The sequence below is a fragment of the Anomaloglossus baeobatrachus genome, chromosome 5 (assembly GCF_048569485.1).
Source record: "Anomaloglossus baeobatrachus isolate aAnoBae1 chromosome 5, aAnoBae1.hap1, whole genome shotgun sequence".
In the NCBI taxonomy this organism is placed as follows: domain Eukaryota; kingdom Metazoa; phylum Chordata; class Amphibia; order Anura; family Aromobatidae; genus Anomaloglossus; species Anomaloglossus baeobatrachus.
The window spans coordinates 289,395,849-289,411,838 of NC_134357.1; positions in this window are offsets into that span (position 1 = coordinate 289,395,849).

Sequence of the window (15,990 nt, forward strand, 5' to 3'; positions counted from 1 at the left end):
ATTACAGGCAGCACCTACCTGATATGGTGCAAACTCAGCTCCTGAGCCTGTTCCATATACCAGGACACAGAATAGTTACCGGCAGAAGACTGCCCCATGTAAATAGGTGATATACTGTTGGTAATATGACATTTTATTGCCACAAAGCAATCTTTAGCATGTGTAAACACGTTACATGCCAATAAATGACCCGTTTGAGATGGCCAACTGAAGCCTTCATTTATTATGAATTCAGTCTTTATTGTACAACTGCACCCATCTTCTGCAGCAAAGCAATGGATAACACTCTTCCTGGTCCTGAGCTCTGTTGCTATGCAACACAATGGGAAGAATTTATTAAGGCTGGAATTTCAAACACCAGCCTTGAATAGAAAGTCCACTGGGGTAAGATGCACCACATTTAACTCCTTAATGATCGACAAAATGCCTTTTTACAATGGTCATTTACGTTATATTCTCACAATAAGCTTTTGAAGAGTTTTCGATGTTGCAGCATTTCTCTATTATGTATATTAGGTTATTTTGCTTTTTTTTTCACAGCATGTTTGAGTGCTCTTTTTTTACTTGCGTTTTTGATACTGTGGCTTTTTCTCTTGTTGGTATGTAATTTTTTAAATAAAACGACTTTGTTTTTATACGTCCTGGTATTTGGCTTTCACAAAACTTTATTTATACAGTCATGTGTGAATTACATGAGTTTTTGGTGCTTTTCCGCAGCAAAATCACACTAAAAATGCATATGCATTTTTTACCTGCCGATTTTGCACATGTAATGCATTTCTATGGAAAAATCTGCACATGAAACTCAACATTTTCGCAAGAGAAATTGACATGTTGTGGATTTGAAACATGTGTGACGCCCTGGACTAGCCAGGTAGTCACAGACATACCAACATACACACCCCCCATCCTAGACAGTAACAACAGTCAGACAAAAACCCTTGTTGCCTCCCTCCAGGGCCTGATGTCCACACCAGGTGGGGCGGAGCCAGGCGGTTGGCCCCACCCACCAAGGAGTTCACAGGCCTGGAGGCAGGAAAAGGAGACAGTTTAGTCTTGGAGGTGAAAGTAGGAGGACACGAACTGCAAGTGTCTGGGTCGGAGCCCAGGCACTGACAGCAAGGTTGGCAGACGGTGGTGGCCGTCTGCAGAAGTTGGTGGAACTCCGCAGAGCCGTAAGGACCGGGGTCGGGCGTCGGCCCGCCGGTACCGGACCGGGGAACGGAGTGAAGCTAAGCACACAGGCAGGGCCATCGGACCCCGACCAGGCTTGGAGCCGCCGTCAATAATCAAATCCGAATGTGACAGGAACCCCAGGGGTTTCCTAACAACCAAGTCCCGATTGAAGGCAACAGTCCACCCAGAGAGGATATACAGCCACCGCCACAGGCTAGAGATCCAAGGGCCAGCGCCTGGGGGCAAAACGGGCTCCTACGGCACCTATACGTCGGGGAGCGGACTACCGGTGGGCAACCACAGGAGTCAAGAACATCTTCACAGGTGCAGGGAAAGACAGCCACCATCAGCCATCCGGGGAGAGCATAACAACAACACTGCAGCTGGCTGCGGGACCCGTCCATCCGGCCGTTTTGGTTTACCAGAGACTCTGTCAGTGATTGTCTGAGTGAGTACACCAGTGCCGTCCGGCACCGCGCCGTGCAGTCCCTGCACCCCAGCCATCCAGCCTCCCCGTTACACCACCGGGCCCTGGGATCACCAACCCCCTACCCACGGAGGGGACAACATCCTAGCTGCACCCTACCATCTCCCCGGGATCCCCGTTACCAGCAGCGGTGGTGCCATCATCACCACGTCCCGTGGGTGGCGTCACGAACAATCTCCCTAAACATACCACCCCCCTTTTCACTCACGGGTGAGGAGCGCTGCTCGAGTCCCCGGGTCCGGTCCACCGCTCGAGCCACCGAGCAGCAGCAGCAGAAGCCCCGGACCCGAGAGTGGCGAGCGCGTCCCCTCCGCCCGCGACTCATGCACCGCAGGTCAGTTTACATTGAGTAAGTAAGAAGCACAGTGGGTATGAAATTTCTATAAATCCTATCTGCTTTGCTGGAATTGTAAGACGTGGTGTCAAACCTCACCTAAAGCTCGTCGTTGGTACATAGCCTAAGGGGTCCTTAAATGTACTGAGAAACATACTGAGAATTAGGTAAATATCGCCCCCCAATGGGCAAAAATGCAGATTACGGCCATGACAATTGCAACAGTGGAATGTAGATGGTTAACAGAGAGATAAGGCTTCATCTTTAACTCAATTAATACACAGCCTGTTAGACCCTGCCACCAGGGGAGTAAAGGGTGCTTTACACGCTCAGACATCGCTACCGATATATCGTTGGGGTCACGTTGTTAGTGACGCACATCCGGCGCCGGTAGCGACATCGCAGCGTGTGACACCAAGGAGCGACGATCAATGATCGCAAAATCATTCAAAAATGGTGATCGTTGACACGTCGCTCCTTTCCTTAATATCGATGCTGCCACAGGTACGATGTTGTTCGTCGCTCCCGAGGCAGCACACATCGCTATGTGTGACACCGCAGAACGACGAACATCCCCTTACCTGCGTCCACCGGCAATGCGGAAGGAAGGAGGTGGGCGGGATGCTACGTCCCGCTCATCTCCGCCACTCTGCTTCTATTGGCCGGCCACTTAGTGACGCCACATTGACGTCGCTATGACGCCGAAAGCACCTCCCCCTTGAGGGAGAGATTGTTCGTCGGTCACAGCGACGTCGCTGAGAAGGTATGTTCATGTGACGCTGCCGTAGTGATAATGTTCGTTACAGCAGTGAGCACCAAATGTCGCACGAACGATGGGGGCGGGTGCTATCGCACTCAACATCGCTAGCGATGTCGCAGCGTGTAAAGCAACCTTAAGTATGAAACTGATCAGTCTCATATAGTGCAGAGTAAAAATATTTCAGTGTATGAAATCAGTGTTTAAAGTGAAAAATATTCAAGCCCAGTTGTGAAACTAAGTAGAAATATATTAAAAAAAATAAAAAATATAAAATTTGCTAAGCACTGTTGTTTCACCACTTTTTTTAATACAAAAAAAGTACACACAATTGATATTGCTATGTCTGATGCAAACTATAAAACTATCACATTATAATTATTATTATACCACATCTGGTCAAAATTGTTGGTGCCCCTCGTTTAATGAAAGAAAAATGGTCACAGAAATAACTTTAATTTGACAAAATGATTAATAAATAAAAAATCTATGAAAATGAACAAATGAAAGTCAGACATTGCTTTTCAACCATGCTTTCACAGAATTAAAAATAAATAAATAAAACTCATAGGCTAGGCCTGGACAGAAATGATGGCAACCCTGAAAATAATGTGACAAAAGGGACATGTTACATCAAGGTGTGTACACTAATGAGCATCACAGGTCTCTACAATCTTGTAATTGGTCAGTGGGCCTGTATATAGGGCTACAGATACTCACGATGCTGTGTGGTGACATGGTGTATACCACACTCAACATGGACCAGAGAAAGAGAAGAAAAGAGTTGTCTCAGGAGATTAGAAAGAAAATTTATAGACAAGCATGTTAAAAGGTAAAGATTATAAGACTATCTCCAAGCAGCTTGATGTTCCTGTGACTACAGTTGCACATATTATTCAGAAATTTTAAGATCCATGGGACTGTATCCAACCTCCCTGGATGTGGTCGCAGGAGGAAAATTAATGAGAAATCACAGAGACAGATAATACGAATGCTAACAAAAGAGATTTAAAGTGAACTTCAAGCTCAAGGAACATCAGTCTCAGATCGCACCATCCAACGTTGTTTGAGCCAAAGTGGACTTCATGGGAGACGCCAAGGAGGACAGCATTGTTAAAAAAAATCATAAAAAAGCCAGACGGCAATTTGCAAACTACATGTTGACAAGCCACAGAGCTTCTGGGAGAATGTCCTATTGACTGATGAGAAAAAAATGAACTTTTTGGCAAGGCACACCAGCTCTATGTTCACAGACGGAAAAATGAAGCATATCAAGAAAGAAGGGAATTTTGTTTACTTACCGTAAATTCCTTTTCTTCTAGCTCCAATTGGGAGACCCAGACAATTGGGTGTATAGCTATTGCCTCTGGAGGCCACACAAAGTATTACACTTAAAAGTGTAAGGCCCCTCCCCTTCTGGCTATACACCCCCAGTGGGATCACTGGCTCACCAGTTTTAGTGCCAAAGCAAGAAGGAGGAAAGCCAATAACTGGTTTAAAGACCAATTCAATCCGAGGAAACATCGGAGAACTGAACCATACCACATGAACAACATGTGTACCCGAAAAAACAGAAAAACCCCGAGAAAACAGGGCGGGTGCTGGGTCTCCCAATTGGAGCTAGAAGAAAAGGAATTTACGGTAAGTAAACAAAATTCCCTTCTTCTTTGTCGCTCCATTGGGAGACCCAGACAATTGGGATGTCCAAAAGCAATCCCTGGGTGGGTAAAAGAATACCTCATGATAGGGCCGTCAAACGGCCCTCTCCTACAGGTGGCCAACCGCCGCCTGAATGACTTATCTACCTAGGCTGGCGTCTGCCGAAGCGTAGGTATGCATCTGATAATGCTTGGTAAAAGTAAGTAGACTCGACCAGGTGGGTGCCTGACACACCTGCTGAGCCGTAGCCTGGTGCCGTAATGCCCAGGATGCACCCACGGCTCTGGTAGAATGGGCCTTCGGCCTTGAGAGAACCAGAAGCCCAGTAGAACTGTAGGTTTCAAGAATTGGTTCCTCGAGCCCCCGAGCAAGGGTGGATCTGGAAGCTTGCGACTGTTTACGCCGACCAGCGACAAGGACAAAGAGTGCATCCGGGTGGCGCAGGAGCGCCATGCGGGAAGTAGAACCTGAGTGCTCTCACCAGAACCAACAGATGCAAATCTTTCTGAAATTGATGGACTGGACGAGGACACAAAGAAGGTGAGGTGATATCCTGATTGATATGAAAATGGGATACCACCTTAGGGAGAAATTCCGGAACCGGACGCAGAACTACCCTGTCCTGGTGAAGGACCAGGAAGGGAGTTTGTATGAGAGCGTTGCTAGCTCGGAAACTCTCCTAAGAGACGAGACCGTTACTAGAAGGCCACTTCCCGTGAAAAACGGGAAGGGAGACATCCTTCAAAGGCTCGAAAGGCGGCATCTGGAGAGCAATTAGAACCTTGTTCAGATCTCAGGGCTCTAACGGCCGCTTGTACGGAGTGCTGAGAAGACAAACTCCCCGTAGGAACGTGCGTACCTGAGGAAGTCGTCGTTTCTGAAAAAATACAGATAGCGCTGAGACTTGTCCCTAAAGGGAACTGAGCGACAACCCATTTTCCTACCTAGATTGCAGGAAGGAAGGAAACATAGACGATGCAACCGGCCAGGGAGAAACACCCTGCGCCGAGCACCGAGATAAGAACATCTTCCACGTCCTGTGGTCAATCTTGGCGGACGTTGGTATGCTAGCCTGTCTCATGGTGGCAACCACGTCCTGAGGTAATCCTGACGACACTAGGTTCCAGGACTCAATGCCACACCATCCGGTTGAGGGCCGTAGAATCCAAATGGAAGAATGGCCCTTGAGACAGCCAGTCTGATTGGTCTGGTAGTGCCCCCGGTTAGCCTACCGTGAGGCACCACAGAACCGAGTACCACAACATCCTCGGCCAATTTGTAGCGACGAGGATGGCGCGGCCGCAGTCGGTCTTGATCTAGCGCAGTACTCTGGGCAACAATGCCAGAGGTGGCACCTAAGGTAGCTGGAACTGCGACCAATGCTGAACTAAGGCGTTTGCCGCCAGAGCTCGATGATTGTGAAACCGTGCCATGAAGCTGGCACATTGTTGTTGTGCCGTGACGCCATTAGATCGACGTCCGGCCTCTGTCAGCGGCGCCAGATCTCCTGAAACCCGTCCGGGTGAGGAGACCATACTCTTTCGGCCACACCTCAGCGACTTAGGAAGTCAGCTTCCTAGTTTCCACACTTGGGATGTGAATTGTGGATATGGTGGATGCCGTGTCTTCCACCCACATCAGAACCTGCCGGACTTCCTGGAAGGCTTGCCGGTTGCGCGTTCTTCCTTGGTGGTTGATGTATGCCACCGCTGTGGAGCTGTCCGACTGAAGTCGGATATGCTTGCTTTCCAGCCGCTGTTGGAAGGATTGTAGGGCAAGATACACTGCTCTGTGTTCAAGAACATTGATCTGAAGAGTGGACTCTTGCTGAGTCCACGTACCCTGAGCGCTGTAGTGGAGAAAAACTGCTCCCCACCCTGATAGACTCGCGTCTGTCGTAACTATCGCCCAGGACGGGGATAGGAAGGACCTTCTTTTTGACCAAGAGGTGAGAAGAAGCCACCACCGTAGAGATTCCTTGGCCGCCTGAGAAGAACGACGACTCTGTTGAGGGACGTCGACTCCTCGTCCCATTGGCGGAGAATGTCCCATTGTAGTGGACGCAGTAAAACTGCGCGAAAGGAACTGCCTCCATTGCTACCATCTTACGTAGGAAGTGCATGAGGCGTGTCAATGTGTGCGACTGGTTCTTAAAGAAGAGCTTGCAGCCCGTAGTGAATGCTGTTTGTCTAGCGGCAGCTTCACTATCGCTGAGAGAGTAAGAAACTCTATGCCTAGATATGTTATCGATAGGGTCGGGGTCGGATCTGACTTTAAAAAGTTGATGATCCACCCAAAACTCTAGAGAGTCTCCAGCGCAACGTTCGGGCAGTGTTGGCATGTTTCCTAAGAGAGTGCCTTGACAAGTAGATCGTCTAAATACGGGACCACAGAGTGACCCTGAGAGTGCAGGACTGTGACTACTGCTGCCCTGACCTTGGCGAAGACCAGTTGGACTGTCGCTAGCCGGAAGGTAGAGCTACGAACAGAGGGTGTTCGTCTCCTATAACGAAGCGTAGAAACGCTAGTGCTCTGGATCAATCGGCACGTGTGGATAAGCATCCTTGATGCCTAATGATGCTAGGAAATATCCTTGGGACCTTGAGGCGATGACATGGCGGAGGGATTCCATCCGGAACCGCCTGGTGTCCACGAGCTTGCTGAGCATTTTTAGATCCAGAACGGGACGGAACGGCCCGTTGTTATAGGTACCGCAAAGAATTTGGGGTAAAAACCGTGACCTTGTTCCTGAAGAGGAACGGGGGTCATCACTCTTTCTGCCTATAGAGTGCACCCTGTTTGCAGAAGAGCAGCGGCCCGGCCGGGAGGTGGAGAAATTCTGAAGAATCGAGTTGGAGGACGAGAAGTGAGCTCTATCCTGTACCCGTGAGACAGAATGTCTCACACTCAATGGTCATTGACCTATGGCAGCTAAATATCGCCAAGGCGGGAGAGCCTGCTACCGACCGAGGCCGCAAGTCATGAGGAAGCCGCCTTGGAAGCGGGTTTTCCGACTGTCGCTTTTTTGGGCGAGACTGAGCCCGCTAAGAATCTTAGCTCCTCTGATCCTTTTGAGTCCACCTTGGACGAGGAAAAATGGGACCTGCCCGAGCCTCGAAAAGGCCGAAAACCCCGACTGCCTCTTGCTCTGTTGGGGTTTGTTGTGTCCGGGCTGAGGAAAGGATGAATCCTTACCCCTGGACTGTTTGATGGTTACATCCAACGCTCACCAAACAGTCGGTCAGCAGAAAAAGGCAACTGGTTAGGCAACCTTTTTTGGAAGCAGAATCTGCCTTCCATTCACTTAACGAGCAGACCAGGCTCTGCTTAAAAACACGGAGTAGCGGAGGCTACCGCCGCACGGTTCGCAGAGTCCAGGACAACCTGAATCGCGTAAGAAACAAATGCAGACATTTGAGAGGTTAAGGATGCCACCTGCGGCACAGATGTACGTGTAACCGTGTCAATCTGTGTAAGACAAGCTGAAATAGCTTGGAGTGCCCCAAGGGAGAGAATGCCGGAGCCAACGGTGCGCCGACAGCCTCATAGATGGCTTTCGACCAGAGATCCATCTGTCTGTCAGTGGCATCTTTGAGTTTGCAGTTCCATCTCCCACTGCAACTATGGATCTAGCTACAAGCCTGGAGATTGGAGGATGCCGCTCGGGACATTGGGTCCAGTCCTTGACCAAGTCAGGGGACAGGGATAGCGTGTATCCTAAGCCGTTTGGAGAAGCGCATATCTGGATAAGCGTGGTGTTCCTGGACTGCCTCTCTGAAGGCAGAGTGGTCCAGAAAAATACGTGAAGCTGACTCCTCCACTGGAGGAGTTGTGAGAAATAACCCACATTCTATAGATGGACGCTATAAGATTATTTACTATGGCGTCACAATCAGGTGTATCCAGATTGAGAGCGGTCTCAGGATCAGAATCCTGAGCCGCTACTTCCGCCTCATTACACAGCGAGTCCTTCTGTTAGGACCCTGATGAAACCGAGGCCGCTCATAGCGAGCCCACTTAGGCTGTCTGGGACTGACGTCCGTGCAGAGCCGTGACTCTGGGATGCGTGTGACATTCCCGGAGCTGTTAGTTATTCACACTGAGGGGGGCCATGGATCAATGATTCAACAGTGCCCATATTGTGAGAGACATGTCCGGACTGCTAGGCTTCTAGTATCATAGCCATAGTCTCAGAAAAACTGTCAGTAAATACTGCAGACACCGTCCTCATCCCCTGGCCATTAGTGCATACAATGGGAGTCTATGTACCTGCCGGCCGTATAGCCGTACATGCTGTACCAGCTGTATAGAAAAACATGTGGTTCTGCACCTTTGTTTTACACAGAGAATATGCTGATAACTCCTCCGCATAATCCAGGAGGGTATATACAACGTGCGACCAAACAGTGCAATGTATATAGTACAAGCATATCTATAAGTGCACTTCTGCACTAGTGGGGTTAGCACCACAGGTGCTGCTTAACGCCTGTTACAGCGATTGTGTGACTATCAGAATGCCAGGGTCTTCCACACTTGTCTCTGTATCGTACAGAAACTGACACTAATGGCTGCCGGTGTCCTTGTAGAGAAGGAAGCCGTGGGCGTGCCTGAGAAAGTGCGGGAATCCGGATTCACAGTGCACACAGTGAGAGGGGTGGAGTATGCAAAACATACTCCAGCTCTCAGCTCTGCTCTATGCAGCGTCACGCCCCTACCCTGACTGTCAGGGCTGTGGGCGGTAACGAAGGGAGACTAGGCCCAGAAGCCGGGGACTCGAGTTAACAGCGCGGCCGCCGTAAAAGCGCGGGCCGCGCTGAAGTCCCCGGCGCACCACAAGTGCCAGCCGCGCCGCAGTCCCAGCGGCCGGCGCGACCGCCCTAGAAGTGGCCAGCGTCCCGCCCCTCTCCTGACTGGCAGGTCTGGGGGCGGGAACGAACTAAAGCAGGCCGCAAAAGCCGGGGACTCGAGTTATCAGCGCGGCCGCCGTAAAAGCGCGGGCCGCGCTGAAGTCCCCGGCGCACTACAAGTGCCAGCCGCGCCGCTGTTCCAGCGGCCGGCGCGCCCGAGTCCTAGACGTGGGCAGCGTCCCGCCCCTCTCCTGACTGGCAGGTCTGGGGGCGGGAACGAACGGAAGCAGGCCGCAAAAGCCGGGGACTGTAGTTATCAGCGCGGCCGCCGTAAAAGCGCAGGCCGCGCTGAAGTCCCCGGCGCACTACAAGTGCCAGCCGTGCCGCAGTCCCAGCGGCCGGCGCGGCCGAGTCCCATAAGTGTGCCTGCTTCAGCTAAGCTGAATGAGGCTATGGCACAGGCGCCGCAGCGCTGATGTCCCCCGGCGCACTACAACACCCAGCATGCTGCGGTGTGAGCGCCAAATGCACGGGGACACAGAGTACCTTGAGGAAGCAGGGCCATGTCCCTGATGTACTCCGCTCCATCCAGCATCTTCTCCAGGGGCTGTAGATGGAGCACGGTCTCAGTGCCTGGAGACCGGTAAATCCCACTTCACCCAGAGCCCTGTAAAAAGGGATGGGGAAGGAATCAGCATGTGGGCTCCTGCCGCCGTACCCGCAATGGGTACCTCAACCTTACAAACACCTCCGACATACAGTGGGGTGAGAAGGGAGCATGCTGGGGACACTATATGTGTCCTCTTTTCTTCCATCCGACATAGTCAGCAGCTGCTGCTGACTAAAAAGTGGAGCTATGCGTGGATGTGTTGCCTCCTTCACACAAAGCACAAAACTGGTGAGCCAGTGATCCCACTGGGGGTGTATAGCCAGAAGGGGAGGGGCCTTACACTTTTAAGTGTAATACTTTGTGTGGCCTCCAGAGGCAATAGCTATACACCCAATTGTCTGGGTCTCCCAATGGAGCGACAAAGAAAGAACACTGTCCCTACTGTGAAACATGGAGGAGGCTCTGTTATGTTCTGGGGCTGCTTTGCTGCATCTGGCACAGTGTGTCTAGAATCTCTGTAGGGTACAATGAAATCTCAAGACTATCAAGGGATTCTAGAGACAAATGTGCTGCCCAGTGTCAGAAAGCTTGGTCTCAGTCGCAGGTCATGGGTTTTGCAACAGGATAATGATCCACAACACACAGCTAAGAACACCAAAGAATGGCTAAGAGGAAAACATTGGACTATTCTGAAGTGGCCTTCTATGAGACCTGACCTAAATCCTATTGAGCATCTTTGGAAAGAGCTGAAACATGGGGTCTGGAAAAGGCAACCTTTAAACATGCGACAACTGGAGCAGTTCGCTCTTGAAGAGTGGCCAAAAATATCTGTCGAGAGGTACAGAAGTCTCATTGACAGTTACAGGAATTATTTGATTGCAGTGATTGCCTCAAAAGGTTGTGCAACAAAATATCAAGTTAAGGAAGAGAGTACCATCAGGCCTATTTCATGAGTTTTATTGTTTTAAAAACTCTGTGGAAGCATGGTTAAAAAGCAATGTCTGACTTTCATTTGTTCATTGTCATAGATTTTTTTTATTTATTATTACTTTTATCATATTCAAGTTATTTCTGTGACCATTGTGGGTCTTTCTTTCATTAAACGAGGGGTACCAACAATTTCAACCTAGTGTGTATAGTATAGGTAAGCAATAAAGGTTCCCACGTAGCTAAATGAGAGACTAACAGTTGTGGGTAGCCCAACTGACCGTGTGAACTTAATTCTGCTCATTATTATTGTTTTGTATGAATTTTTATCATTTTATATTGAGGAGTATTAAGTATGCTTACTCACTGCTACTGCTAATATATACAATACATTACATTAGGGCTTATAGTTAGGGATGATCGAATATCACGAATATTCGGCAATATTCGTCTTCGCGAATATTCAATGAATAGGTTGCCGCTATGCGAATATTCGATGCGTAATGTAAGTCTATGGGAAGCCCGAATAGTTGCTATTCGGCAACTATTTGGGTTTCCCATAGACTTAGGCGGGCTTTAAACGTTGCGACATCGCTAGCAATTGCTAGCTATGTCCAGCGCGATAGCACCCGCCCCCGTCGCACATGCGATATGTGGTGATTGCTGCCGTAGCGAACATTATCGCTATGGCAGCTTCACACGCACATACGTGCTCGACGGCGTCGCTGTGACTGCCGAACAAAACCTCCTTCAAGGGGGAGGTGCGTTCGGCGTCATAGCGACGTCACCGCGACGTCACTAATCGGCTGGCCAATAGAAGCGGAGGGGCGGAGATGAGTGGGACATAACATCCTGCCCACCTTCTCCCTTCTGCATTGCCGTCGGGACGCAGGTAAGGAGATGTTTGTCACAGAGCGATGTGTGGAGTTGCAGGAACGACAAACAACATCGTACCTGCGGTCGAACCGACATTATGGAAATGACCGACGTTACAGAGATCAGCGATATTGTACGCTTCTGTGCTCGTTCATCGTCGCACCTAGGATTTACACGTTGCGATGTCGCTACCGGCGCCGGACGTGCGTCACTAACGACGTGACCCCGACGATATATCGGTAGCGATGTCGCAAAATGTAAAGCCCCCCTTACATTGCGCATTGAATATTCGTAAATAGTCAAATAGCAGCGACCTATTTGTCGAATATGGGCGTAGCCAAATATTTGAGGTATTCGATCATCCCTACTTATAGTAACTTGAATTCTTACCTACAGCAGCAAATCAAAACCATATAATTTACTGGGGGTTTTTTATTTAAAAATCATATGCCACTGTTTTTCAGCACTTGTACCTTGATAAACTTCCCACATAATATGCTGCCCTCAGTCCCTGCACACAGTATGATGCCCCCACTCCTGACGGGCAGACCCGGACTGTAAAAGTCCAGATCCTCGCGGTTTCAAAAGTATCCGGGTGCCGGACATGGGCCCGGATTCTCAGGGAATTCTGGTTAATGATCCAGGTTCGGCACTTGGGAAATAAAGAAAAATAAAATAAAAATAAAGAAAAAAATAATAAAGCAAGCAGCACTTTATAATTATCGAGCCTGCGACGCGGCTGTAACTGCTCCCGCGGCTTCCCATTCACTTCCAAGCTGCTAATTAGGCTCATGCATATGCACTTCTTTCCCTGCCCATTAGTGTCTGTGATTGGTTGCAGTTAGATGCGCCCCCACTCTGAGTGACTGCGTATCTGACACTTTCAATCACAAACCCTTTCTGCGGGTCTATATACTGTAGTACAGTAAAAATAATTAAAAAAAAAAAAAATTGTCATAGGGTCGCCCCATATTATGATACCAGCCTGGATAAAGCCTTAATCTTCAGGCTGCAGCCCCCAGCCATGTGCTTATCTTTGCTGTGTATCAAAATAAGAGGAACCAAATGTGGCTTTTTTAAATTATTTAAATAAGCAATTTAATAAAACAGCTTCTGGTCCCCCAATTTTGATACCGAGCCATGATAAAGCCAGACAGCTGGGGGCTGGTATTCTCAGGCTTGGTAGACTAAAAATATCTGCCTGCAGCTGCCCAGGATTGTCGCATTCATTTGATGCAACAATCCCAGCACTTTACCTGGCTCTTCCCGATTGCCCTGGCAATCAGGGTAATAAAGGGTTAATCACAACCCACAGTTGCCACTAGGCCCTAGATTAGTAATGGCAGGGCTCTATGAGACCCCCATTACTAATCTGTAAGTGAAAGTGAATAAACACAAACACCGAAAAAATCCTTTATTTGAAATAAAAGAAAGAAAAGACCATCTTTCACCACTTTATTAACCCTAAAAACACCCCTGGATGTCCAACATAATATGCACAAGGTCCCAAGACAATTCCAGCTCTGCCAAATTACTGAAGGCACAGCGTGCGATCATGCAACACAACCAAAAGCTGTAAGGTTCAGGCAGAGCATAAGGCGCAATGATCGATGATGTCACCTGATTAGTTGCGGTCACAGCTGGAGGTTCCCAAAGTCCTCTACCTATGATCACAGGTAAGCTGATCCCAGATGACATCAATGAACTTTCACTGAGTTCACAGACCTGCATCTCCTGCCTAGAGATGCAGATTTGGTGCTGGATTTTTTTACACCATATTCCTGCACCCAATGTACATCTCCTGGCAAAAAAATGCATCACTACTGCTTGCGGAATGATGCAGTAATGATGCATTTTTTTACCAGGAGGTGTAATTGAGTGCAGGAATATGGTGTCAAAATGTCAGTACCAAATCTGCATCTCTTGGCAAAAAATTGCCAATGCAGTTTTCTTCCAGGAGGTGCAAATTTCACGCTGAGATGTCTGCACCAGATTTCAGCACCAAATTTGCACCTCCTGGCAGAAAACTGTACCCAAACAGTGTGAAAACCTTTTTTTGTGCATTTTTTTGCCTAGCAAAAAAATGCATCACTACTGCATCATACAGCATGCAATAGTGATGCGTTTTTTGCCAGGAGATGTAGATTGGGTGCAGGAATATGGTGTAAAGATTTCAGCGCCAAATATGCATCTCTTGGGAAATAAACCACAGTTCATTGAGGTCACCTGGGGTCAGGTTAGCTGCGATCATAGGTGGAAGACAGTGGGAAACTCCAGCAACTAACGTGAGTGACGTCACTGCTCATCGCAGCTTAGTCTCTGCCTGAACCTCACATTGTTCGGTCATGTTCCATGATCGCGCGTTGTGCCTTCAGTAATGTAGCAGAGTCGGAATCGTTTTGGTACCTCATGTGGATTACATTAGACCTGCAGGGGTGATTTGGGGGTTAATAAATTGATTAAATAGGGTATTTTTTTGTCTTTTATTTCAAATAAAGGATTTTTTTGGTGCTTGTGTATATTTACTTTTCCTTACAGATTAGTAATGGTGGGGTCTCGTAGACCCTCCTCATTGCTAATCTAGGGCTTAGTAGCAGATGTGAGCTGCAATTAACTCCTTATTACCCTGATTGCCACCGCACCAAGTCAATCTGAAAGAGCCAGGTAAAGTGCTGGGATTGTCGCATTTAATGGATATGACAATCCTGGACAGCTGCAAACTGCTATTTTTAGGCTGGGGGGCTCCAAATACCCTTGGGTCTCCCCAGCTTCAGAATACCAGCACTCAGCTGTCGGGCTTTATCATGGCTGGGTATCAAAATTGGAGGGGGGGGACGGCATGTTGGTTTTAAAATTATTTAAGTAATTAAAAAAAAAAAGCAGCATGCGGTTTTTTAATTTTATACGAAGATAGACGCACAAAGCGTCTGTGATTGGAAGCAGTCAGCTGCCAAGCTGCCAATCAGGGTGGAGGAGCGTCTGAATGCAACCAATCACAGACGCTGGTGGGTGGGGAAAGCAGTGCATATGCATGAGCCTGAGTAGCCGCGGAAGTGAATGGGTGGCCACGGGAGCAGTTACAGCCACGCCGGAACCTCAGTAAGTATAGCGCGCCTGCACCTATCCCCTTATCCTTTCTACCACCATTTTTAATCGCCGGACTCTGGTCCCCATAGACTTATATGGGGACCAGCGTCCAACCAGATATATCAATTCTGAGCCAATACTGGATTTTTTTTTTTTTTTTTAAATCCGGTTAGGTCTGCCAGTTCCGGTTTTCTTTGAGTCTATCCATCACTAGTTCCCACACATCCAGTCAAACGGTATATCCCCTCACACAGTAGTTCACCATAGATCTTCCCACACAGTATGATGTCCTTGCAAAGCCCCCCTATTCTGTATGGTGTCAATAGAGCCCCACACACATTATGATGTTCCCGCACAGCCCATTTGCACAGCATTATGTCACCACACAGAATGATATTCTCACACAGTCCCATTGCAGTGTTAGGTCCCCACACAGCCCGCTTACACAGTGTTATGTCTAGAGATGAGCGATGTTCGAGGTTCGCCAATTTCATGTTAGAGTGATTTTGGGGGGGTTGTTCGAGACGTTCAACGAACTAGAGCTTTTTGCTAAAAGTTCGTCAGTTCGAGTTACATTCAAGAATGGTTCGAGCACAAAAACGTGGCTTTTCACAGTAAGGCTATATGCACACGTTACTGTCTGCATGCGTCCTGCGTCCCCAGCACAATCCCTCTCTCTTTCCTACTCACCGATCACGGGCACCTCGCTGCACGCTGTCACAAATCTGTGGCGTCTTTTCCTCTTTTGAAAATGGCTGCCGCTTCATTATTCAATCAGTTATTCCGTGCTTTCCCCGCACACCGGCGCCCATGATTGGTTGCAGTCAGACACGCCCCCACGATGAGTGACAGCTGTCTCACTGCAACCAATCACAGCCGCCGACGGGCGGGTCTATATCGTGCAGTAAAAAAAATAAATAAATAATTAAAAAAAAAAAATGTGGTTCCCCCATATTTGATACCAGCCAGGATAAAGCCACATGGCTGGAGGCTGGTATTGTCAGGATGGAGAGCACCACGTTATCGGGAGCCCACCACCCTAACAATACCACCCAGCAGCTGCCCGGAATTGCCGCATCCATTAGATGCGACAGTCCCGGGACTCCACCCAGCTCATCCCAAATTGCCCCGGTGCGGTGGCAATTGGGGTAATAAGAGGTTAATCATGCCAGCCGTCTGCCCGAGACACCTTTCATGATCAACCTGAAAGTGAAAGTAAAGAAACACACA